A 25,055-nucleotide genomic window follows, 5' to 3' on the forward strand; every position below is an offset into this window, starting at 1 on the left:
AAGGACGTAAATAACACTCTCAAAGAAAATGAGGAGAACACAGGTAAACAGGTAGAAGCCCTTAAAGAGGAAACACGAAAATCCCTTAAAGAGTTACAAGAAAACACAAACAAACAGGTGTAGAAATTGAACAAAATGATCCAGGACATAAAAATGGAAGTAGAAACAATAAAGAAATCACAAAGGGCGACTACCCTGGAGATAGATAACCTAGGAAAAAAATCAGGAGTCATAGATGCAAGCATCATCAACAGAATACAAGAGATAGAAGAGAGAATTTCAGGTGCAGAAGATAAGACAGAAAATATTGACACAACTATCAAAGAAAAGGCAAAGTGCAAAAAGTTCCTAACCCAAAACATCCAGGAAATACAGGACACAATGAGAAGATCAAACCTAAGGATAATAGGTATAGAAGAGAGTGAAGATTCCCAACTTAAAGGGCCAATAAATATCTTCAACAAAATTATAGAAGAAAATTTCCCTAACCTAAAAGACGAGATGCCCATATACATACAAGAGACCTACAGAACTCCAAATAGACTACACCAGAAAACAAATACCTCCCATCACATATAATCAACACACCAAATGCACAAAAGAAACAAAGAATATTAAAACCAGTAATGTACAGCAAACCAGTGGCCAACATCAAGCTAAATGGAGAGAAACTGGAAGCAATCCCACTAAGATCAGGGACTAGACAAGGATGCCCACTCTCTCCCTACCTATTCAATATAGTACTGTAAGTCCTAGCCAGAGTAATCAGGCAACAAAAGGAGGTCAAAGGGATACAAACTGGAAAGGAAGAAGTCAAAATTTCACTATTTGCAGATGATATGATAGTATACTTAAGTGACCCCAAAACTTCCACCAGAGAACTCCTACACCTGATAAACAACTTTAGCAAAGTGGCTGGATATCAAATTAACTCTAACAAATCAGTATCCTTCCTCTACTCAAAGGATAAACAGGCTGAGAAAGAAATTAGGGAAATGACACCCTTCAAAATTTCACAAATAATATAAAATACTTGGTGTGAATCTAACCAAGCAAGTAAAAGATCTGTATGACAAGAACTTCAAGTCCCTGAAGAAAGAAATCGAAGCAGATCTCAGAAGATGGAAAGATCTCCCATGCTCATGGATTGGCAGGATTAATATAGTAAAAATGGCTATCTTGTCAAGAGCAATCTACATATTCAATGCAATCCCCATCAAAATTTCAACTCAATTCTTCACAGAGATAGAAAGAGCAATTCTCAAATTTATTTGGAATAACAAAAAACTCAGGATATCAAAAACTATTCTCAACAATAAAAGAACATCTGGGGGAATGACTATCCCTGAACTCAAGCTGTACTACAGAGCAGTAATGATAAAAACTGCATGGTATTGGTACATAGACAGGCAGGAAGATCAACGGAATAGAATTGAAGACCCCAAAATGAACCTTCATACCTACAGTCACTTGATCTTTGACAAAGGAGCTAAAACCATCCAGTGGGAAAAAAGACAGCATCTTGAACAAATGGTGCTGGTTCAACTGGAGGTCAACATGTAGAAGAATACAAAGTGATCCATACTTCTATCCTTGTATAAAACTCAAGTCCAAGTGGATCAAAGACCTCCACATAAAACCAGATACACTGAAACTAATAGGAGAGAAAAATGGGGGAAAGACTTGAACACATGGACACAGGGGGAAAGTTCTTGAACAGAATAGCAATGGCTTATGCTCTAAGATCAAGAAATGACAAATGGGACCTCATAAAACTGCAAACCTTCTGTAAAGCAAAGGACATCATCAATAGGACAAAGCAGCAACCAGCAGATTGGGAAAAGATCTTTACCAATCCTACATTTGATAGAAGGCTAATATCCAAGGTATACAAAGAACTGAAGAAATTAGATTCTAGACAATCAAATAACCTGATTAAGAAATGGGGTACAGAGCTAAACAAAGAATTCTCAACTGAGGAAACTTGAATGACTGAGAAGCACCTAAAGAAGTGTTCAACATCCTTAGTCATCAGGGAAATGCAAATCAAAACAACTCTAAGATTCCATCTCACACCAGTCAGAATGGCTAAGATCAAAAACTCAGGTGACAGCAGATGCTGGCAAGGATATGGAGAAAGAGAAACACTCCTCCATTGTTGGTGGGATTGTAAGCTGGTACAATCACTGTGGAAACAGTCTGGCAGTTCCTCGGAACATGATTGAACATAGTATTACCTGAGGAACCAGCTATACCACTCCTGGGCACATACCCAAAAGATGCTCCAACATACAACAGGGACACATGCTCCACTATGTTCATAGCAGTCTTATTTATAATAGCCAGAAGCTGGGAAGAACCCAGATGTCCTTCAACAGAGGAATAAATACAGAAAATGTGGTACATTTTACACAATGGAGTACTGTGCCCATGTGTTCGAGTCTTTTCCCCATTTTTTCTTCTATTAGTTTCAGTGTATCTGATTTTATGTGAAGGTATTGTAGAAGCAGCCCATGGAACTTTGAAACAATATCTTCATAAAATAAAAAGGGGGAGGTATATACCCGAACACCACAAATTTATTTAAATAATACTCTTAATTTTAAATTTAAAAAAATTGGATGCCAAGGTACTTTCTGCTGAGTGTTTTTCTGCTATTAAAAACAATGAGTTCATGAAATTCTTAGGCAAATGGATGGAACTGGAAAATAACATCTTGAGTGAGGTAACCCAATCACAAAAGAACACACATGCTATGCACTTACTGATAAGTGGTTATTAGCCCAAAAGCTCACAATACCTAAGGTACAATACGTAGACCACATGAAGCTCAAGAAAAAGAAGGAAGACCAAAGTGTGGGTACTTTGGTCCTTCTTAGAAGGAGTAACAAAATACTCAACCAGAGCTCCCAGGGTCTAAACCTCCAGCCTGGGAACACAAAGGGCGGGACTGATGGCTCCACCTGTATAGGTAGTTGAGGATAGCCTTGTCAGGCATCAGTGGAAGGGGAGGGCCTTGGTCCCTGAATGTCTGGATGCCCTAGTATTGGGGAATTTGAAAGCAGGGAGGCAGGAACTGCTGGATGGGTTGGGGCATACCCTCATAGAGGTAAAAGGAGAGGGGATGGGATAAGGGGGTTTGGGGGAATGCAAGAGGTGATAACATTTGAAACGTAAATAAATAAAATATCCAGTTTAAAAAAAAACAGAAAATGGATCTGGCAATTGTAGTCAAGCAGTTGAGACTTTTTGTTAACAATTTATTACAAGGATTCCCTATAATCCTCGAGGACAAGGTATTGTAGAAGAAGCCCATGGAACTTCAAAACAATATCTTCATAAAATAAACAAGGGGAAGGTATATACCTGAACACCATAAATTTATTTAAATCATACTTTTTTATTTTAAATTTTAAAAAAATTGGATGCCAAGGAACTTTCTGCTTAGTGTCTACAGCACCCTTCAACTAAGCACACTTATGCCTAGATGAAAAGGAAGGATCCACTTACAGGCATATGGCATGATCTTGACCAGGTATCTAATATGGGGAAGAGGGCATATTTGTGTTTTTTCTGTAAGATTCTATAGGAACATGATGGCTGCCAGAATGATTGGTGAGACATGCTGTTGCTGAGACAAAGAATGACGCTGACCTGTGAGCTTGCTGAGTGCCCTGACAAGGGTGACTGGGAAGCTGTATTGGACATATGTTCCTGACCCACCTTTGCTTAGCTATATCCCAGATGGGACAAGCTGCCTTGCCTCAAGTTTTCAGACCTTGTGTGACAAAGAATCAAAAAGAGAAATTATACTGTCTCTTGTATTTTTCTTAAAGGTGACCAGCTATTCAGACTCAATCTTGCACTGGTCTAGAAATCAATCCAATATTGGTATTGAAAATAACAGTCTTCATTTGGAAGGCTGGATCTGGACATTTTCAGAGACATATTTGGGAGTTAGCTGCAGTTCTCTATGATGATATATGATACCAAGAGATAAAGCTGAGACAGGATCTGGACTTCAAACAAGGGTTAGTGCATGTTTTAAAGCTCTTTTAATTGTCAAGCTGAAATTAGTTTTGTCTCTTCTATAGTATTTATTGTAAGCTGCATTGACTGTATACTTTCTAATTGTGTTACTGTGTTTAAACCTGGCATGTCTGTTATGGGGGTCTATCAACCAACTTTTGTCTTACTGCCTGAGTATTAGAAAACCTTGATTCTCTGGGGAAAAAAAGCTTGAAAGTGCTGGAAGAAGTAAGTTAGGCTTTAAGCAGAAGCAAGAGGGTAGCGGGTTTAATTATTGCTGATATAACAGCTTTAATTTCATTAATTGCTAGCACCACTGCTTCTGCAATAGCTTTAACACAAGGAGTTAAGACAGCTATTTTTGTTAACTGTCTAGCCAAAAAAAAAAAATGTTACTAATGTATTGAGTACAAAAGGATTTATATAGGTGTTTGAAACAATGGATTGATGCTCTATATCCTATTGAAATTATCTGAAGGAGGTTCAGGCTTCAAGAGTTAGGAGCCATCTCAAGTGTCATGACATATCATTGGAGTACTGTTACTTCTAAAATTTACAATGATTGTCATTATAATTAGAAAAAACCTTTAAAGACATCTGTAGGGTATTTGGTATAATCCTAACATCTCTATGGGTGTTTTAACTCTGCATAGTGAGATTATAAATTTAAAGAATGCTGCTCTGTTGAGTTTTTGATGCTACAGATAATGCTGATAAAATTATCCATGGCCTGAGGTCAGTATTTCCATTTTGGCCAAACCTCAAGAATGGCATATACAACTTGATCATGGTAGCCCTTCTTGTCCTGAGAATACTTTTATTCCTGCCCATAGTGTTAAAGCTTGTCTCTAACCACATCAACAGGATGGCAGCCAAAGTACATGACTTGAAACTGAAAATGGACCCCCAGACAGAGTTATTAGTGTAACAGGCTGGCAAGCCAAGGATGGGTAAGATTCTGCACAGAGTCTGAGCAACCTAAGACAGAAGTGCATTGCTTATGATAATGCATAAAGGACGGCTTTCTTTTCTGAATAACCTAAGACAGGCTCATTCTGGTTTATGCAATAAAAATGGGGAGATGTGGAAAGCTTTGGGGGCTGCCTGACAGGAATCTGACATTAGCCAAGGACAAGGAAATGGGCTGCTTCAAAGGAATCTGACACAGGCCAAGAACAAGGAAATGGACTGCAGGCAGGAATCTGACATTAGGCTGGAACAAAGAAGTAATTTCAGGCAGAAATATAAATCCTAGGCTAGAACAAAGAGGAAATTTCAGGCAGGAATCTAAATCTTAGGCTAGAACAAAAAAGTAATTATAGGCAGAAATCTAAATCTTAAGCTAGAATAAAGAAGTAGGCTTCAGGCATGAAAAATGACTTTGGGCTAGGACAGGGAAGTAGGCTCTGATATTTTGGTCATCCTGATAAGCCCTTAGAAATAATTATCACAGGAGTGATCATGGGACTCTGTTTACTGTCATGTGTGTTCTTTGACTATCTGGGTTTATTGTCTTGCTTGTTCCTTGACTATTTGCATCTATTGTATTGCAAGTTCCTCAGCCTAGAACTCACCTTAATACTTGCATGTAATTAAAATGGTATAAAGGCAAGAAAGGAGGAGGGGGATGGGATAGGGGATTAATGGGGGTGATGGGGAAAGGGGATAACATCTGAAATGTAAATAAATAAAATATCTAATAAAAATGAAAAAAATAATAGGAGGAAGTAGGGCTAGGAACTTAACAGGAAAACCAACAAAGTCAACTAACCTAAACCCTTGGAGCTATCAGAGTCTGACCTAACAAACAAAGAACATACATGACCTGGATCTAGACCTCCTGGCTCATATATAGCAGATGTGCAGTTTGGCCTTTATGTGGGTCCCAAACAAATTGAATTGTGGCTATCCCAAAAGCAGTTGCCTGTGCCTGGGATATGTTCTACTGGCTGTGGTGCCTTGTCTGTCCTCAGCTGGAGAAGAAGTACCTAGCCTTGCAGAGACTTGAAGTGCCAGGGTGAGGGGAATGCCCAGGGGGCCCTCCACCCAATCAGAGGTAAAGGGGAGGAGAAGTGAGGGAAGAATTGTGGGGCAGTGATCAGGCTGTAAAGTGAATAAGTAAAAAAAAATTAAATTAAAGTTAAATAAAACTAAACTCCACCAAATTGGAAAGTCTAAAAGAAATGGATAATTTCCTTGATACAGACCACATACCCAAGTTAAATCCATCCATAATATTAATACTAATCAACTTATTCCACCAAAGAGAAACAGAAAGAGCATTGCCAATTCATTTTATGAGGCTCCCATTATCCTGATCCCCAAACCACATAAAGACCCAACCAAGAAAGACTATTAGAGACCAATATACCTTCAGAGTAAAGAAGCAAAAATATTCAATTAAATGCTTGCAAACTGAATTAAAGAACATATTAAAAAGATCATTCATCATGATCAAGTAGTCTTCATCCCAGAGATGTAAGGATGATTCACCATATATAAATCAATAAATTTAACCCACCATGTAAACAAACTGAAAGACAAGAAACGACCACATGATCATCTCATTAAATGGTAGAAATGGCCTTTGACAAATCCAAGATTCCATCACAAAAGTCCTGGAGAAATTAGGGATACAAGGGAAATGTTACAACACAATAAAGACACTTTACAGTAAACCCATAGATAACTTTAAATGGCGAGGAACACAAAGCAATTCTACTAAAATCAGAAGCAATACCAAGTTGTTCATTATCTCCATACCCATTCAGCACAGTACTAGAAGTATTAGCTAGAACAACAAAACAAATGAAGGAGATTAGGAGAATGCAAATTGGAAAGGAAAACGTGAAAGTACCTTTATTTGCAAATGATACATAAGTGACCACAAAAATTCCACTGGTAACTTCCTACAGCTAATAAACACTTTCAGTAAAGTAACCTGATACAAAATCAACTCACAAAAATTAGTACCCCTGCTATATACAAATAAGAAATGGACAGATAAAGAAATAAGGGAAACACCTTTCACAATTGCCTCAAATAATATAAAATATCCTGGAGCATCCCTTACCAAGCAAGTGAAGTCTTTATTGATTAAGAAAAAAATTGTGCTCCATTCAGCAGCACATATACTAAAAATTGGAATGATACAGAGATTAGTATGGCCTCTGCACAAGGATAACAGACAAAGTCATGAAGCATTTCATATTTTCACACTCCTCCATTGCTCCATTGCAATCTGGTAAAACCACTTTGGAAAACAACCTGATGGTTCCTCAGAAAATTGGAAATAGTTCTACCTGAAGACTCAGCTATACCACTACTGGAAATGTCCCCAAGATGCTCCAACATATAGCAAGGACACATAGCAGACTCATTTGTAGTAGCCAGAAGCTAGAAACAACCCAGATGTCTTGCAACATAAGAATGGATACAGAAAATGTGGTACATTTACATTAAATGGAGTACTACTCAGCTACTAAAAACAATGATGTCATGAAATTTGCAGGCAAATAGTTAGAACTAGAAAATATATGAGTGAGGTATAACACAAAAGACACACATGGTATGTACTCAGTGATAAGTGGATATTAGCCCAAAATCTCAGACCACCCATAATACAACTCACAGACCATATGAAGCTTAACAAAAAGGAAGACCAAAATTTGGATGTTTCAATCCTACTTAGAAGGGGGAACAAAATAATCACAGAAGGTAGAGGGAGGGAGGTGCCTGGAAGGGAGAGAGACAGAGGAAGAAAAATGGGGGGCAGGGTCAGGTATGAGAAGAGACAGGAGAGAAGTCTAGAGGTTCAGGAAAATGGACAGAAATATGTAGCAGTGGGCATTTGAGAATGGGGGTGGGAGGAAATCACTAGAAAGTCTCAGACACCAGGGAAATGAGAAGTTCCCAGGACCCAGTGGGGATGACATTAGCTGAAATATCTAACAGAGGGGAGATAGAACCTGTAGAGACTACCTCCAGTTGAGGGATAGGGCCTCCAGTAGATAAGCAAGAACCCCAGTTAAGGGATGGGGCCACCCATTCATCTCAAATTTTTAACCCAGAGCTGTGCCTTTTTTAAAGAAACTGCAGAACAAAAAATGGAGTAGAGTCTGAAGAAAGGCCCATCCAGAGACCACCCCACCTTGGGACCCATCTCATCTGCAGATACAAAACCTCAACACTATTGCTGATGCCAAGAAGTGTTTTCTGACAGGAGCCTGATATAGCTCTCCTCTGAGAGGCTCTGCCAGCACCTGACTAAGACAGATGCAGATACTCACAGCCACCCATCGGACTGAGCATGGAGACCCCAATAGAAGAGTTAGGGGAAGGACTGAAGGAGCAGAAGGGGATTGCAACCCCATAGGAAGAACAACAATATCAACCAAACACACCAGAGCTCCAGGGTCTAATCCACCAACCAAAGAATATACATGGATGGGCCCATAGCTCCAGCTACATATGCAGCAGAGGATTGCCTTATCTGGCATCAAGGTGGAAGGCCCTTGGTCCTGTGAAGGTTTGATGCCCCAGTGTAGGGAGATGCTAGAGGGTTGAGGTGGGAGTGGGTGGGTGAGTGGGGAAGCACCCTCTTAGAGGCAAAGAGGAGGGAGGATGGAATGGGGGTTTGTGGAGGAAAGACAGAAGGGGGACAATATTTGAAATGTAAATAAATAAAATAACCAACCAAAAGAAAATCAATGAAGAAAGAAATTGAAGAAAGTGACAGATGAAAAGGTCTTCCACCCTCATGGATTAATAGGATTAACATAATAAAATGGGCATCTTATCCAAAAGAATGTATGGATTTAATGCCATTCTCCATCAAAATTCCAATACAATACTTCACAGATCTTAAAAGGACAATTTTTAGCTTCAGATGGAAGCACACACGTATATACACACCAACAAACAAACAAAACAGGATAGCTAAAACAACCCTGCATAATAAAAACATTTCTGAAGGTATCACCATCCCTGATATCAGGTTGTACTATGGACATACAGTGATATAAACAGTGTGATGCTGACATAAAAACAAAAACATTGATCAGTAGAATCAAATTGAAGGCTCATACAAATCCACACAGCTATATGGACATCTGATTTTTCATAATTAGGTCAGAAACACATGCTGGAAGAAAGACAGCATAATCAATAAAAGATTCTTGCCAAACTAGATGGCTGCATGTAAAAGAATACAAATAGATCCATACCCTGCACAAAACTCATCTCCAAATGAATCAAAAATCTCAACTTAAAACCAGATAGAAGAGAAAGAATGGCATAGCCTTGAATTTATTGGCACAGGAAGACTTTCTAAGCGGAACGCCATTAGCACAGGCACTAGGATCAATAAATGGGACTTAATTAAACTATACATCTTATAGAGGACTAATATCCAAAGTATATCAAGGACTGAAGAAGCCAGATATCAAGAAAATGGATAACCCCATTAAAATGAGGTATAAATCTAAATAGAGAATTATCAGTAGAGGAAATGTACATGGCTGAGAAACACTTAAAGACTGTTCACCATCACCCACTTGCCCTTCAGCGCAGCACATTAGAGCTGGTCCTAGTAGAGGGAGAGCAGGTGTGTGGCACTGAGTGCTAGAGCACAGGAGAGATGGCCCCACCACCTACCTGAAGTGAGGTGGCATTGGTGATACCCTCCCCACCCTTGCCACCTGCACTAGTCTGGAGAGCTGTCCCCAGTGCATGAGAGCAGGAGATCTAGCCCTGCCCCCTCTCTGGTTTATCACTTGGAAGAATGGGCTTTGTACCTTACCTGGGCAACACAATGGAGCTGGTCCTGATGGTGAAAGCATGGCTGACCCAGCTCCAAGGATGTGAGGTGTAAGAGCTAACCCAGCCTCTCAAAGACAGCAGCACTTTGGACAGTGGATCCTGTACCTTGACTGGGCAGCATAGTGGAGCTGACCATAGAGGCATGTGTGAAGGTGAACCACCACAAGGAGAGCAGAAGAACTGACCCTGCCTCTTGCTGACGGCAGCATTGGGTGGGTTACCCAGAGCAGTACTGGAGACCTCACACTGGTGGTACCAGTAAAGGACAGCTGGTGCACTGACCAGCTCAGCTACCAACTAGATCCAGATCCAGGTCTCTGAGTTGGCCCATCCCAAAATCTATTATCATCTATGATCTGTTGGGACTCATGAAAGGGCCAGTCCTATTGATCCAAAGCTGCAGGATCTCAGTGACACAAGGCAACAACAGAATAACATGTAGGAGTCTGGTGAGGATCCAATGTTGAGATTATCACAGAAGCCAGATCTTGAACCAGAACAATGATCATTGTAATAAACATTTGCAAGTGAACATGTATAGACGTAGGGGTATATTTTGGAACACACTGTGACATATAACAGCTTTCACTATAGGATATTTTCTATACTTTGGGTGTTTTGATTGGTTGGTTGGTTGGTTGGTTGGTTGGCTGGCTGGCTGGCTGGCTGGCTGGTTGGTTGGTTGGTTGGTTGGTTGGTTGGCTTTGTGTGTGTGTGTGTGTGTGTGTGTGTGTGTGTGTGTGTGTGTGTGTGCCTTTCTTGGGGGGAGCAGGTTGGAAATGTGAAGGACAGATATGAGGGGATGAAGAGATGAGCAGGACTGGGGTGGATAATGTGAAATTCACAAAGAATCAATAAAACATTTTAAAAATGTTCATTGAGTGCTGCAGCCAGTGAGGGGTAGGGCCAGCTCATCCACACTCACACCCTTGAGGTTGGCTCACCTGGGCCCATGCCACTGTGGAAATTAGTGGAGTAGTTCCTCAGGAAGATGGGAACCAATCTACTTCAAGATTAAGATATAACACCTGTGTTGGTTGAAAAAATAGCCCTCATAGGCTCATAGGGAGTAACACATATTGAGAGTATTGTCTTGTTGTAGATGTTCAATTGTTTGAGGAGTGTGTCTCAGTTCTCTTCCTGCTACATGCTAATTCAGATGTAGAACTCTCAGCTCCTTTCCCAGCATCATACTACCTACACACTGCCATGCTCTCCACCATGATGATAATGGACTAAGCTTCTGAACTATGAGCTATCTCAAATTAAATGTTTTCCCTTATAGGAGTTGTTGTGGTCATGGTGTTTCTTCATAGCAATACAATCCCTATCTAAGATACCACTCCTGACCATGTACCCAAACAATGCTTCATCAGAGACATTTACTCAACTATGTTGATTTCTGCTCTATTCCTAACAGCCAGAAATTGGAAGCAACCTAGATGTCCCTTAACAGAAGAATTGATAAAGAATGTGATACACTTACACAATTAGGTGTTATTCAGCTATTAAAAACAATTATATTATGAAATTTATAGGCTAATAGATGGAACTAGAAAAAAGTCATCCTGAGTGAAATGTCCCAGACACAGAGAGACAAATGTGGTATGTATTCACTTTTACGTGGATATTAGATGTTAAGTGAATGATAAACAAGCTACAATCCATGCAGCCACAGAAGGTGTATATGGAGTAATGGAAAGGACTAAAGGGAACAGATAGATCTCATTAGGAAATGCAACTAGAACATATATATTTGTGAATAGATGCAATAGTCTGGAATGGTAGGACCAAGTGAGGGAGAAAAAGGGAAGGAAGACTGTGGGAAGTAATATGTAGAAAGTAAACTCAAACTAAAGGACATTTTAGGGGTTGCCCCATCCAGCAGAGCAGTAAGCAGGGGTCCGGGAGATCACCTGAAGGAGAGGATGGGGGACACAGACAAATGCAAAGAAAGATGGCTTGTCTATAGGCTGATCAAACCATAGTTTTTGCTTTTTCACACAGGGGTTATAAACACAAAAAGGCAGGATGTGGGGAAAGGGACGACACAGGAGCGTAGGTATTCAGGGGGAGTACAGATATCTTCCAGAATAGGATATTGGCTGGGTGAAGGTTCAGGGTACAGGTCACTATGACTCTTCCTATGACTGATTCACTTGTCCTTATCTAAGTTGGTACTATCCACCAAAGCTACCCAAGGTCTATGACTATCCACAAGACCTAGGACTACTTGTTCTTATCCAGGCTGGAAATTTTCCACCAAAGCTGCCTGTTTACAATATCTTATAGCTATCTGTGTCAGTGTTTTTTCACAGAGGCCCAAGACTTTGTGTTAGCAGGCTGACTTAGGCCTATTGCTGATTTTTAGGCCTTCAGTGTATAAGCAAGACTGCCCCTGACAAGGGGTAGTATAAAAATAAAATAGAGTAGACATCTAAAACATATACATATGTGAGAATGATCTAGATGAAATCCTCAAATAATGAGGGAGATAGAGTCCAGCTAGCAATTTCTTGCCACCAAATGAAATTTTCAGTACCAGGATTTGGGTATATCTAATTGTATTTTGTCCAAAGGTGCCTCATGGGAATCTTTAAATAACCAAGGCTGTCATCAAGAATATATGTTATTCTCCACAGACTAACAGCAAAGTTCAATTGCTGAAGACAACATGTGCACAGCTCATTGACCATGGAGATGTCGAGATGACGCTTACATAAAACCTTCAACCCTATGTTTCAATGTCTTTGGTACATGAAAATACTCTACACACTATCAAACGAGAACTAAGGACACCAAGCAGGCCTCAAATCCTCTATCTATAAAGCTGTACCACCTGCAAGAACAATAGTGCAATGGTGGCACAAAGAAGGGGGAGTAACCAAAAAATAACTTCTCTGACTTAATGATCACTTCTCGAGATGGAACTCATATTCAACAGTACTTTGGTGATCAAGAACCTGTGACTAGATAGCCCAGGGACCTGTAAAACCAAATAAGACTGGTCTAAAATTTTAAAACAACACAACATCTGCTCCAACACCCAGAGTAACTGGGACCCCTGGGATCCAGGGATGCAGGAACCCCTGTCCAACCAGAGGCACTGGTTCCTCCTGGTTTGCACCAGTTCCCAGAGTGGACCTGAGGCACTGTCTTCCCACCCACTCCTACAACATCCAGTGGAAGCTCAACTCCAAGGTGATCTGACACACTCAGGATCACAGAGAAAGCTCTTCTCCCAAATGAGACACACCCAAGATCACTGGAGCTCTGACATACCCAAGATCACAGTTGAGACACATTTGCCCCTACACCCAGAGTAACTGAGACCACACACACAGGAACCAGGGAAGCAGGAACCCCTGCCTACACATTCCTTCTAGCTTGCACCTGTTCCCAGAGTGGCTCTGACTCTCCACCCACTCCTGAAACCCAGAGAACACTTGACTCTCAGGAACTCTGACACAACAGGATCACAGGATCACAGAATGACAAGATAACAGAGACAGCTGGAATCCCAGGAGTTCTGTCACAACCAGGGTTACAGGAGGGACAGGCTCCAGTCAGAAACAGCAAGGGCAGTTAGCCTAGAGATAATGAGATGGCAAGAGGCAAGTGCAAGACCATAAGCAACAGAAACCAATTCTGCTTGGCATCATCAGAAAACCAGTTCTCCCACCACACCAGCCCTTGATATCCCAACATTCCTGAAAAGCAATATTCAGATCTAAAATCCCATCTCATGATGATGATACAGAACTTTAAGAAGGACATAAATAATTCCCTTAATGAAATATAGGAGAACACAGGTAAACAGGTAGAAGCCCTTAAAGAGGAAACACATAAGTCCCTTAAGGAATTACAGGAAAACACAATCAAACAGGTGAAGAAATTGAACAAAACTGTCCAGGATCTAAAAATGGAAATAGAAACATTAAAGAACACACAGAAGGGAGACAACCATGGAGATGGAAAACCTAGGAAAGACATCAGGAGTCATAGATGCAAGCATCGCCAACAGAATACAAGAGATAGAAGAGAGAATCTCGGGCATCAAAGAGACCATAGAAGACATTGAAACAACAGCCAAAGAAAATATGAAAAGCTCGCAACTTAAAACATTCAAGAAATCCAGGACACAATGAAGAGACCAAGCCTAAGAATAATAGGAATAAAAGAGAGAGAAGATTCCCAACTTAAAAAAAAAAACAGCAAATATCTTCAACAAAATTATAGAAGAAAACTTAACCTAACCTAAAGAAAAAGATATCCATAAACATAAAAGAAGTCTACAGAACACCAAAGAGATGGGACCAAAAAAAGAAAATCCTCCCTTCACATAATAATTAAAACACCAAATGCACAGATCAAAGAAAGGACATTGAAAGCTGTAAGGAAGAAAGGTCAAGTAACATATAAAGGGAGACCCATGAGAATTACACCAGACATCTTAACAGACACTCTAAAAGGTAGAAGGGTAGATGTCATAGAGAACCTAAAATAACAAAAATGCCAGCCCAGCCTACTGTACCCAGCAAAACTCTCAATTACCATAGAGGGAGAAACCAAGACATTCCATGAAAAAAACAAATTTGAACAATATCCTTCCATCAGTCCAGCCCTACAGAGGGTAATAAATGGAAAACTTTAACACAAGGAGGGAAACTACACCCAAGAAAAAGCACCTCATAGAACCTTCTAAAACAATGACCATATAAACAGACACAAAGTAATGATCACCCAATACTTGAAGATTACAATAATCCTATTAGATCAATATGGACTAAGGCTGGTCTTCAACAACAACATAAACAAAAGAAAGCCTACATACTTATGGAAGCTGAACAACTATCTACTCAATGATAACTTGATCAGGGAAAAATTAAAGAAAGAAATTTAAAAATTGTTTACAATTTAATAAAAATTAAGGCACAACATACCCAAACTTATGGGACACAATGAAAGCAGTGCTAAGAGAAAAACTCCTAGTTCTGAGTGCCTCCATAAAAAAATTGGAGAGAGCATACACTAGTAGCTTAACCACATACCTGAAAGCTCTAGAACAAAAAGAAGCAAATACACCCAAGAAGAGTAGACAGCAGAAAATAATCAAACTCAGGGCTGAAATCAACCAAGTAGAAACAAAAAGAACTACACAAAGAATCAACAAACCCAGGAGCTGTTTCTTTGAGAAAATCAACAAGATAGATAAACCCTTAGCCAAACTAACCAGATGGCACAGAGACAGCATCCAAATTAACAAAATAGGAAATGAAAATGGAGACATAACAACAGATACTGAAGAAATTAAAAAAAAAATCAGATCCTACTACGAAAGCCTATCCTCAACAAAACTGGAAAATCTATATGAAATGCATGATTTTCTAGAAAGATACCAGGTACCAATGTTAAATGAGGATCATATAAACCATCTAAACAGTCCCATAACCCTCAATGAAATAGAAGCAGTCATTAAAACTGTCCCAACCAAAATAATCCTAGGACCAGATGATTTTAGTGCAGAATTCTATCAAAACTTCAAAGAAGATATAATGCCAATACTTTTGAAACTATTTCATAAAATAGAAACAGAAGGAACACTACCCAATACATTCTATGAAGCCACAGTTACGCTGATACCTAAACCACACAAAGACCCTGCAAAGAAAGAGAACTTCAGACCAATTTCACTGGTGAATATTGATGCAAAAATATTCAATAAAATTCTTGCATAACAAATCCAAGAACACATCAAAATGATCATTCATCATGATCAAGTAGGTTTCATCCCAGGGAGCAAGGATGGTTCAATATATGGAAATCCATCAATGTAATCCACTATATAAATAAACTCAAAAAAAACCTACATGATCATCTAATTAGATGCTGAAAAGGCATTTGACAAAATACAACACCCCTTCATGCTAAAAGTAATGGAGAGATCAGAAATTCAAGGCCCATAACTAAATATAATAAAAGCAATATGCAGCAAGCCAGTAGTCAACATCAAAATAAATGGAAAGATACTTGAAGCAACCCCACTAAAATCAAGGACAAGACAAGGCTGCCCACTATCTATTCAATATAGTACATGAAGTTCTACCCAGAGTAATTAGGCCACAAAAGAAGATCAAAGGAATACAAATTGGAAAGGAAGAAGTCAAGATATCACTATTTGCAGATGACATGATAGTATACGTAAGTAGTACAAATAAATCCATAAAAGAACTTCTACAGCTGATAAACAATTCCAACAAAATGGCAGAATACAAGATTAACTCAAACAAATTAGTAGCTTCCCTCTGCTCAAAGTATAACCTGGCTGAGAAAGAAATTAGAGAAATGACATCCTTTACCCAAATAATATAAAATATATTGATATGACTCTAACTAAGCAAGTAAAAGATATGCATGACAAGAACTTCAACTCTCTAAAAAAGAAATTGAAGAAGACCTCAAAATATGGAAAGATCTCACATGCTCATTGATCAGCAGGATTAACATAGTAAAAATGGCCATCTAACCAAAAGCAATCTACAGATTCAATGCAATCCCCATCAAAATTCCAACTCAATTCTTCACAGAAATAGAAAGGGCAGTTCTCAAATTTATCTGGAATAACAAAAAACCCAGGATAGCAAAAACCATGTTGAACAATAAACTTCTGGGAGAATCACCATCGATGACCTCAAACCATACTACAGAGAAAGCATGATTTAAAAAAAACAGCATGGTATTGTTACAGAAATCAGCAGGTAGATCAATGGAATAGAATTGAAGACCAGAAATGAACCTACACACCTTTGGTCACTTGATCTTTGACAAAGTAGCCAAAACTATCCAGTAGAAAAAAGAGCATTTTCAACAAATGGTGCTGGTTAAACTGGCAGTTAGCATGTAGAAGAATGCAAATTGACCCATTCTTATCTCCTGTACAAGCTCCAATCAAAGTGGATCAAAGACATCCACATAAAACCAGATATGATGAATCTAATAGAAGAGAAAATGGGAAAGAACCTTGAACACATTGCCACAGGGGAAATTTTCCTGAACAGAACACCAATGTCTTATCCTCTAAGATCAAGAATTGACAAATGGGACCTCATAAAATTGAAAAGTTTCTGTAAGGTGAGGACACTGTCAATACAACAAAACAGCAACCCACAGATTGGAAAAAGTTCTTTACCAAGCCTACATCGAAGAGAGGGGAAATAGCCAAAATATACAAAGAACTCAAACAGACCACAGAGAACCAAATACCCCTATTGAAAAATGTTGTATAGAGCTAAACAGAGAATTCTCAACTAAGGAATCTCGAATGGCTGAGAAGCACTTAAAGAAATGTTCAACATCTTTTGTCATCAGGGAAATGAAAATCAAAATGACCCTGAGAATCCACCTCACACCAGTCAGAATGGCTAAGATCAAAAACTCAGGCGACAGCAGATGCTGATGAGGATATGGAGAAAGAGGAACACTCCTCCACTGCTGGTGGAACTGCAAGCTAGTACAACTGTAGGGCCGTGAAAGGGGTTTCGGTTTTTGGTAGAGCATTGGCTTAGAAATGGCCAGAGACCCTGCAAGGGACAGAATACATTTCACCATGCTCCCAGATCCCAGACTCCTGACACATGGTCTAAAACCTCCATTTGATCTGCACCGTTCAGTCACATAGGGCAATGCTCCTACTAGCCCCTTCACAGGTAGAGGGTGTGACTACAGGCTTCAGCCTCAAGAGATTTCCATATTAATCAGTTACCTAAAGGCCAGAGAGCCAAATTGGTAAAAGAAATAAATAAAACTATTCAAGACATGAAAATGGAAATTGAAGCAGTAAAGAAAATACAAACTGAGGGAACCCTGGAGATAGAAAGGCAAGTTAAGAAAAAAAGAAGCTATAAACACAAACATCACCAAGGGAATACAAGAGATGAAGAGAAAATCTCAGGCATAGAAGATACTATAGAAGTTGATACATCAGTCAAAGAAAATGTTAAATCTAAAAAGTTCCTGACACAAAACATCCAGGAAATCTGAGACACTATGAAAAGACTAAACTTAAGAATAATAGGAGTATGCCGGACTGTGGTGGCGCACGCCTTTGATCCCAGCACTTGGGAGTCAGAGGCAGGCAGATCTCTGAGTTCGAGGCCAGCCTGGTCTACAGAGTGAGTTCCAGGACAGCCAGGGCTATACAGAGAAACCCTGTCTCAAAAAAAAAAAAAGAATAATAGGAGTAGAAGAAGAAGATTACTAGTCCTAAGGTCCAAAAAATATTTTCAACAAATCATAGAAAAAAATTCCCTACCCTAAAGAAAGAGATTCCTTTAAGCATATAAGAAGTTTACAGAACACCAAATAGAACAGATCAGAAAAAAATTCCTCCTACCACATAATAATCAAATCACTCAATGTACAGAGCAAAGAAAGAATATTACAAGCTGCAAGGGAAAAGTTCAAGTAACATGCAAAGATGCCTATCAGATTTATACCCAACTTCTCAACAGAAACTCTAAAATCTAGAAGAACCTGAACAGATGTCTTGCAGTCTCTATGAGACCATAGATTTTAATCCCAGATTACTATACCCAGCAAATCTTTAAATTAACATAGATGGAGAAAAAAAGATATTCCAAGACAAAACAAAATTCAAACAATACCTATTCTCAAACCTAGCCATGCAGAAAATACTAGACCTGACACACGGTCTAAGATCTCCATTTGATCTGCACCTTGCAGTCACATAGGGCGTGACTACAGGCTTCAGCCTCAAGAGATTTCCATATTGATGCATTACCTAAAAGCCAGAAGATGTAGCTAATTAAGTTATTCCCTTCCAGATCCTTCCTTCTCCTCCTCCCTATTTAAGCCAGATCCCCCTGGACTAAGTGGGGGGGGGGGGGTGCACATCTAGACCATCTGTCATATTCCATGTCAATAAAGCTCCTGGAACCTCGGACTTTCTCTTGTTATTGGTGCTGCCATCGTGGAGGACCTCTCTGTGTTCTAGTCACAGGGATCGCTCGCTCCTTCAACAACCAACTGTTCCAAGCCAAGCGAGCACTTCCTGAAGGGCTCAGCACCAGAGCTCTCTCTGTCTCCCTCGCCTCTCTCAGCATGCCGGCTGGTTGCACGCACTACGTGCTCCCTGCCTCCATTCTGCAGCAGTCTCAGCGGTGTCTGATTGAGGCCAATTGATCTCCAGCTGCCTGTGGGCTCTGGGAACCCCCATGAGAATTCTCCCCCATGCCGAGGAAACCAAGCTGAGTTCAATTTTCGCCTGGGTGCGAGCCCCGCTGTGTCCACTTGGCGCGGTATGAGACGACTGCAGCCAAGCTTTCCACGCACACTTCTGCTTCTCTGCAGTGGACCGCTGCCTCCCTGAGGCACCTGCCCCAGGCAGAAGACGTGCGGACCAACAAAGCAACAGAAATCCACGCCCACGTGAACACGCATGGGGCCTTCAGCTTTTCTCTGCAAAGCATCATTTTGAGTGAAGTAACCAAGACCCTGAAAGACACACATGATGTGTACTCACTTGTAAGTGGATATTAGCCATAAAGTACAGGATAACCATGCTACAATCAAGAGATCCAAAAAGGCTAAGTAGCAAGAAGGACCTAAGAATGTATGCTTGAATCTCACTGAGAAGGGGAAATAAAATAGACATGGAAGTGGATGCAAGAGGGGTGGGGAGAGGAAAAGGAGAGATCAAGTGTGGGAGGATGGAGGGAGAGAGAACTTAGAGGCAGAACTGAAATTGGTGGGCTGTGCATCTCTGGGATGAACTAGAAACCTAGGACAAGGGAAACTTCCAGAAACCTATGACAGTAACCCCTAGCTAAGACTTCTAGCAATAGGGGATATTAAACATGAAACTACCACTTCCTCTAACCAGGCAAGATTTCCAATGGAGGAATGGGAGCACCAAACCACCCACAAAACCTTCGACTAACAATGTGTCTTGCCTACAAGATGTGCAGGGATAAAGATGGAGCCGAAGTAGAGGGAATAGCCAAACAATGACAGACCCAACTTTAGACATATGCCGTGAAAGGAAGCAAACCTCTTACACTGTAATGATATTCTCCTGTACTTATAGACAGTCACCTTGTAACTGTGTGTAGGACCCCGAAGGGCTGCTATGCCCTGGCTGAGACTTTCCATGTGCTGCTGTCTGCCAAGTAACATTCTGCAGTTTTTCTAAGATCAAAACATCCTGATGAAGACATGGTGCCCCAGGCAGGGATCTTATACTTGACAGCCCGTTGCCCCCAGTTGAGTTCCTGTTTCTATTTTTCCTTCCCTGGCTTGGTGTATATATTGAACCTGCTCAGTAAAAGTTATGACATTCTCTCTTATTGAATGACCTAAGTCTGTGTCTTCTTTTAATCCCCCAGGCCTACACCCAAGACAGGCAGGCACCATCAAGTGGCAGTCCCACCGAGATCAAGAAAGCGAGGACAACCGACGGAATCATTCCTTAAAGAAACCAGCAAGCACAGTGAGTGGAACATATTGGAGAAGCAGCGCGGGATCAAACTGAAAGTAGTGCTACATGAGTTTTGGTCACGCCATGGAGATTATGAGTTCCTCCCAACAAGTAGTGGCACAGGATGATGCAGCTAAGAAATCTTTGTATGAGATAGAGAATAGCTCCAGTTCTGAGGATGAGGAAGAAACTTTAGAAAAAAAATGGCTTATTTGAAGGAAAAATTGAAGAAATACAAGATCCAAAAATTGGAAGGAGAGCAACCACCTAGTAAAAACACTTTTGTGGATTCTACAGAGGTCATTGCTCCTCTGGCATATGATGAATGCACCCTGAGGGACTGGTAGGTAGAGAGGCCCGTCCCTAAGAAGGGAATGATTTTTTTCTAAAGTGGGTTCCAAGCACACTTATCCTGTAATGGAAGTCCCTCACCCTAATAACTCTGGGCAAATGCTTAGGCAGCATGTGCCTTTGTCTTTTAAGAAATTAAAGATCCTTAAAGAAGCAGTTTCCTCCTATGGGGCCATGGCACCCTTTACTTTGGCAATTTTTGAGTCCTATACCACCTTTAATTTAATACCAGGAGTTTGCCAACAAGTATGAGTGGAGGAGACTATTTACTGTGGAGGGGAGAATATCAGGACCAATATGTTACCTTAGCAAGATTAAATGCACAGGAAGGACAGCACCAGAGAAATCTGGAAATGCTAACTGGATTAGGACAATATGCTGCCCTCCATCAGCAGATTCATTATGGTCCTGCTGTTTATGCCCAAGTTGCCACTGCAGCCATCAGAGCCTGGAAAGCTTTCCCTGATAAGGCAGCTGGAGATCAAATATCTAAGGTGGTACAAGGACCCTCTGAGCTCTTCCAAGATTTTGTGAATAGACTACTCCAGTTAGCAGAAAAACTATTTGGGGATGTCGATACTGCCATGCCCACAGTAAACAGTTAGCCTTCAAAAATGCTAATAAATGGTTCAGAGAAGCCATTAAACCACATAGATCAAAAACCTTAAATGATTACATTAGAGTTTGCAAGGAAATTGATGGAAATGTTGTTATGGGACAAGTACTCGCAGCCATGCAAAAAGAGATCTAGCAAGAATAAAACTTGCTTTGGATGTGGCCAAGCTGGACATTTTAAGAGGGATTGTCCAGGGAACAAGGGGACTATGGGTCCTGGCATGTGCCCTCAATGCTGAAAGGGCCATCATTGGGGTAATGAATGCAGGTCAAAATCAGATGCTGACGGTCGTCCTCTCCCGGCTTTGGGAAATGGGCAGCGTAGCCCACTCCAGGGCCCACAAACCAAAGTGTACAGAGCCATGAATACCACTATTACCCTGACTCAAGTTCGGTTTGTGCCTCAAACCAATGCCTTTATGTCAAAGACCTTATCAGAGGTACTCCAGGAAGTGCAGGATTGGACCTCCACTCCTCTGCCAGAGCAATACTGACACCTCAAATGGGCCCTCAAGCATTATGTACTGGAGTGTATGGCCCCATCCCTTCAGGTAGTGTAGGCCTTCTCCTAGGACGCAGCAGTGCCTTGTTGAAGGGAATTAGGATCCTTCTGGGAGTGACAGACTCAGATTATACTGGAGAAATTAAAATTATGGTTACTGTGGGATAGGGGAGTTGTAGTTATTCCCCAGGGGATAAACTTGCTCAGCTAGTTCTTTTGCCACAGTTACCCACTAAACATGCTACAATTAAGGATACTAGAGGTGATTAAGGATTTGGATCCACAAGGACTGCCAACTTCTGGGTTTCTCTTCTTGAAGAAGGCCCCACCCTTACCCCTTGGGTTGATGGAAAGCCTATGCAAGGAATTCTGGATACTGGTGCAGATACTACTGTGATATCTAAAACATCTTGGCCTAGTAGCTGGCCCCTGTATAGGTTCTCTTCCACCTTACAAGGAGTGGAGACAGCTGCTGCACACCTCAAGAGTAGTAACATCTTAAAATGGCGAGATGAGGAAGGATGTGAAGGATGGTTTCAACCGTTTGTCTTGGAACATCTCCTCATTAATTTGTGGGGTTGAGATGTACTTAATGCATGGGAGCTGTTCTCACAACCCAACCAGATCAGGATATGATGAAAAAGCAAGGATACATTCCTGGGAAAAGATTAGGGAAATATTTACAAGGAAGAGCCCACTGTGTGGCCAAAGGATATCAGATAGTCAGACACCATAAAGATAAAACTGGAATAGGAAATTTATATTAAGGGTCACTATGAAGCCTCCTAAACCACTACCAATCACATGGAAGTCAAATGAGCCCGTGTGGATTGAACAGTGGCCCTTATCTAAGGAAAATTGGAGGCAGCTTATTTATTGCTACAAGAACAACTTTTGGCTGGACATATCGTCCCATCTACAAACCCCTGGAATACTCCTATATTTGTTGTTAAGAAAAAATTAGAAAAATAGAGATTATTACAAGATTTAAGGGAACTTAATAAAACTATAATGCCAATGGGGGGTTACTCAACTTGGATTGCCTACACCAGTTGCTATTCAAAAAATTTGGGACATGTTGGTGAAAGGTCTGAAGGATTGTTGGTTTACCATATCCTTGCATCCTCAGGATTGCGAATGCTTTGTATTTAGCATTCCCTCAGTCAACTTTAAGGAACCATCCCGTAGATATCATTGGGTGGTGCTGCCCCAAGGGATGGCTAATAGTCCCACCATGTATCAACCGTACATGGCAACCACTCTTCAGCGATTAAGGAGAAGATATCCGTACATGTATATAATCCATTTTATGGATGATATTCTACTTGTATCTAGGGAAGAAAAGAGCTTTATGAGGCCTGTGCCGAACTGCAAGATGATTTGCAAGACGTTGAGTTGATTATTCCTCCCGAGAAAGTTCAAAAGAATTTTCCATATCAATATTTAGGACATGAATTATTACAAAAGGGGATTTGTCCTCAGAAGTTAGAGATTAGAATAGATACTCTGAAAACTTTAAATGATTATCAACCATTGTTGGGAGACCTAAATTGGTTGAGACCTTCCTTACAATTAAGCACAGGAAAGTTAAAACTTCTCTTTGATATTCTTAAGGGAGATGCATCACCCACTTCCCCAGACAATTAAATGAAGAGGCTAGGGAATGCTTGAAAATGGTACAGGAAGCTCTTGAACAAGCTCATCTAAATTACACAGACTATTCAAGGAAACTGTTATTTGTGGGTTTTGCATCAAAACATTCCCCAACAGGTGCCTTTTGGCAGGAGGACCGTATTTTATGGGTACATTTGCAAGCTTCACCCTCCAAGGTTGTTTTATCTTACCCACAGGCAGTAGTTTCCTTGTTGTTTAAAGCCCATAAAGTAAGCCTACAAACATTTGGTAAAGAAACAGACATGTTTATTACTCCTTATAATAATGATCATATCCAAATTTTATCTCAAAATTGTGTTGACTGGGCCTTGTTTGTTTGTACCATTTATAGCCAATTTGATAATCACTATCCAGATAATAAAGTTGTGTCAGTTTTTTAAGTTTCACCTGGTGGCTTTTCCAAAAATTATTTCCAATCAGCCCTTGAATCAGGCTCACCTAGTATTTACTGATGGATCCTCCAATGGTAGGGCTGCAGTTGTTTCCCAAGGTAGAGTTGAGAACTTACAGATGACCAATTGCTCTGCATAATTAGCAGAGGTAAAGGCCGTACAATTGGCACTATCTTTGTTCCCAAATGAGGCTTGCAATATATATACTGATAGTGTATATGTTGCTCAAATTATGGAAACCTTGGAGACTGCATCTTATGTGGCACCTGTGTCTCCAATTTGCTCTTGCCTATCACAGGTTCAAGCTCTTTTATGGCAGCAAACTTTTCCTGTGTTTGTAGGGCATATTCAGGGATATTCATTGTTGCCAGGCTCCTTGGCCCAAGATAATAGTTGGGCTGATTTTTACACCAAACGAATTTTGCTTGCCTTAAATTTAGTCACTGATTACGATAAGGCTGTTGGTATGCATAATAAATTTAACCTTAACGCAAATTCCTTGAAATTTCATTATGACATTACCAGAGAACAGGCTGTTCAAATCATTACTCGCTGCCCTCACTGTGCTCAGTTTATCTCCTCCCCTAATTTGGGAGTGAATCCCCAAGGTATTGCACCCAATGATATTTGGCAAATGTATGTTACACATATTCCCTCATTTTGGGAAATTATACATTGTTCATGTTACCACTGATACCTTTTCTGGTATGATTTTTGCCTCGGCTCACAGTGGGAAAAAAAAAAAAAGATGTTAAGAACCATTACCTACAGACATTTGTCTATTTTGGGGTTCCCTGCTAAATAAAAACTGATAATAGCCCAGCCTATGGTAGTGTGTCCTTTAATAAATTTTGTGATGAATATAATATTACCCATAAAACCGGAGTTCCTTATAATCCACAAGGCCAGGCTATAGTGGAAGGAGCACATTTAACTTTGAAAAGTTATCTTGAAAAAACAAAAAAAGGGGAGTTTACCTGACCTCATGCAAGATTATCCTTTATTTTATATATTTTAAATTTTTTATTAGTGGATAAGGATGCATTTTCTGCAGCAGACAGACATTGGAAAGGAGCCCAGAAGGTACTGGGCTTAATGAAAGGGAAAGAATTGTCATCATATGTATGGAAAGGCCCTGACCCTGTGTTAGTCAAGATGAGAGGTTCTGTTTGTGTTT

The 25,055-nt window shown here is 40.3% G+C and overlaps 1 non-coding gene across 1 annotated transcript; it reads left to right on the forward strand.

Annotated features, from left to right (window-relative positions):
* The first annotated feature begins 7,139 nt into the window (after positions 1-7,139).
* LOC114629852 lies at positions 7,140-7,244 on the forward strand. Its single transcript, XR_003712730.1, has one exon. It is a non-coding gene; the product is annotated as a U6 spliceosomal RNA (small nuclear RNA).
* The last annotated feature ends 17,811 nt before the right edge of the window (positions 7,245-25,055 follow it).

This window comes from Grammomys surdaster, unplaced genomic scaffold (assembly GCF_004785775.1).
Source record: "Grammomys surdaster isolate TR1022 unplaced genomic scaffold, NIH_TR_1.0 317, whole genome shotgun sequence".
NCBI lineage: Eukaryota > Metazoa > Chordata > Mammalia > Rodentia > Muridae > Grammomys > Grammomys surdaster.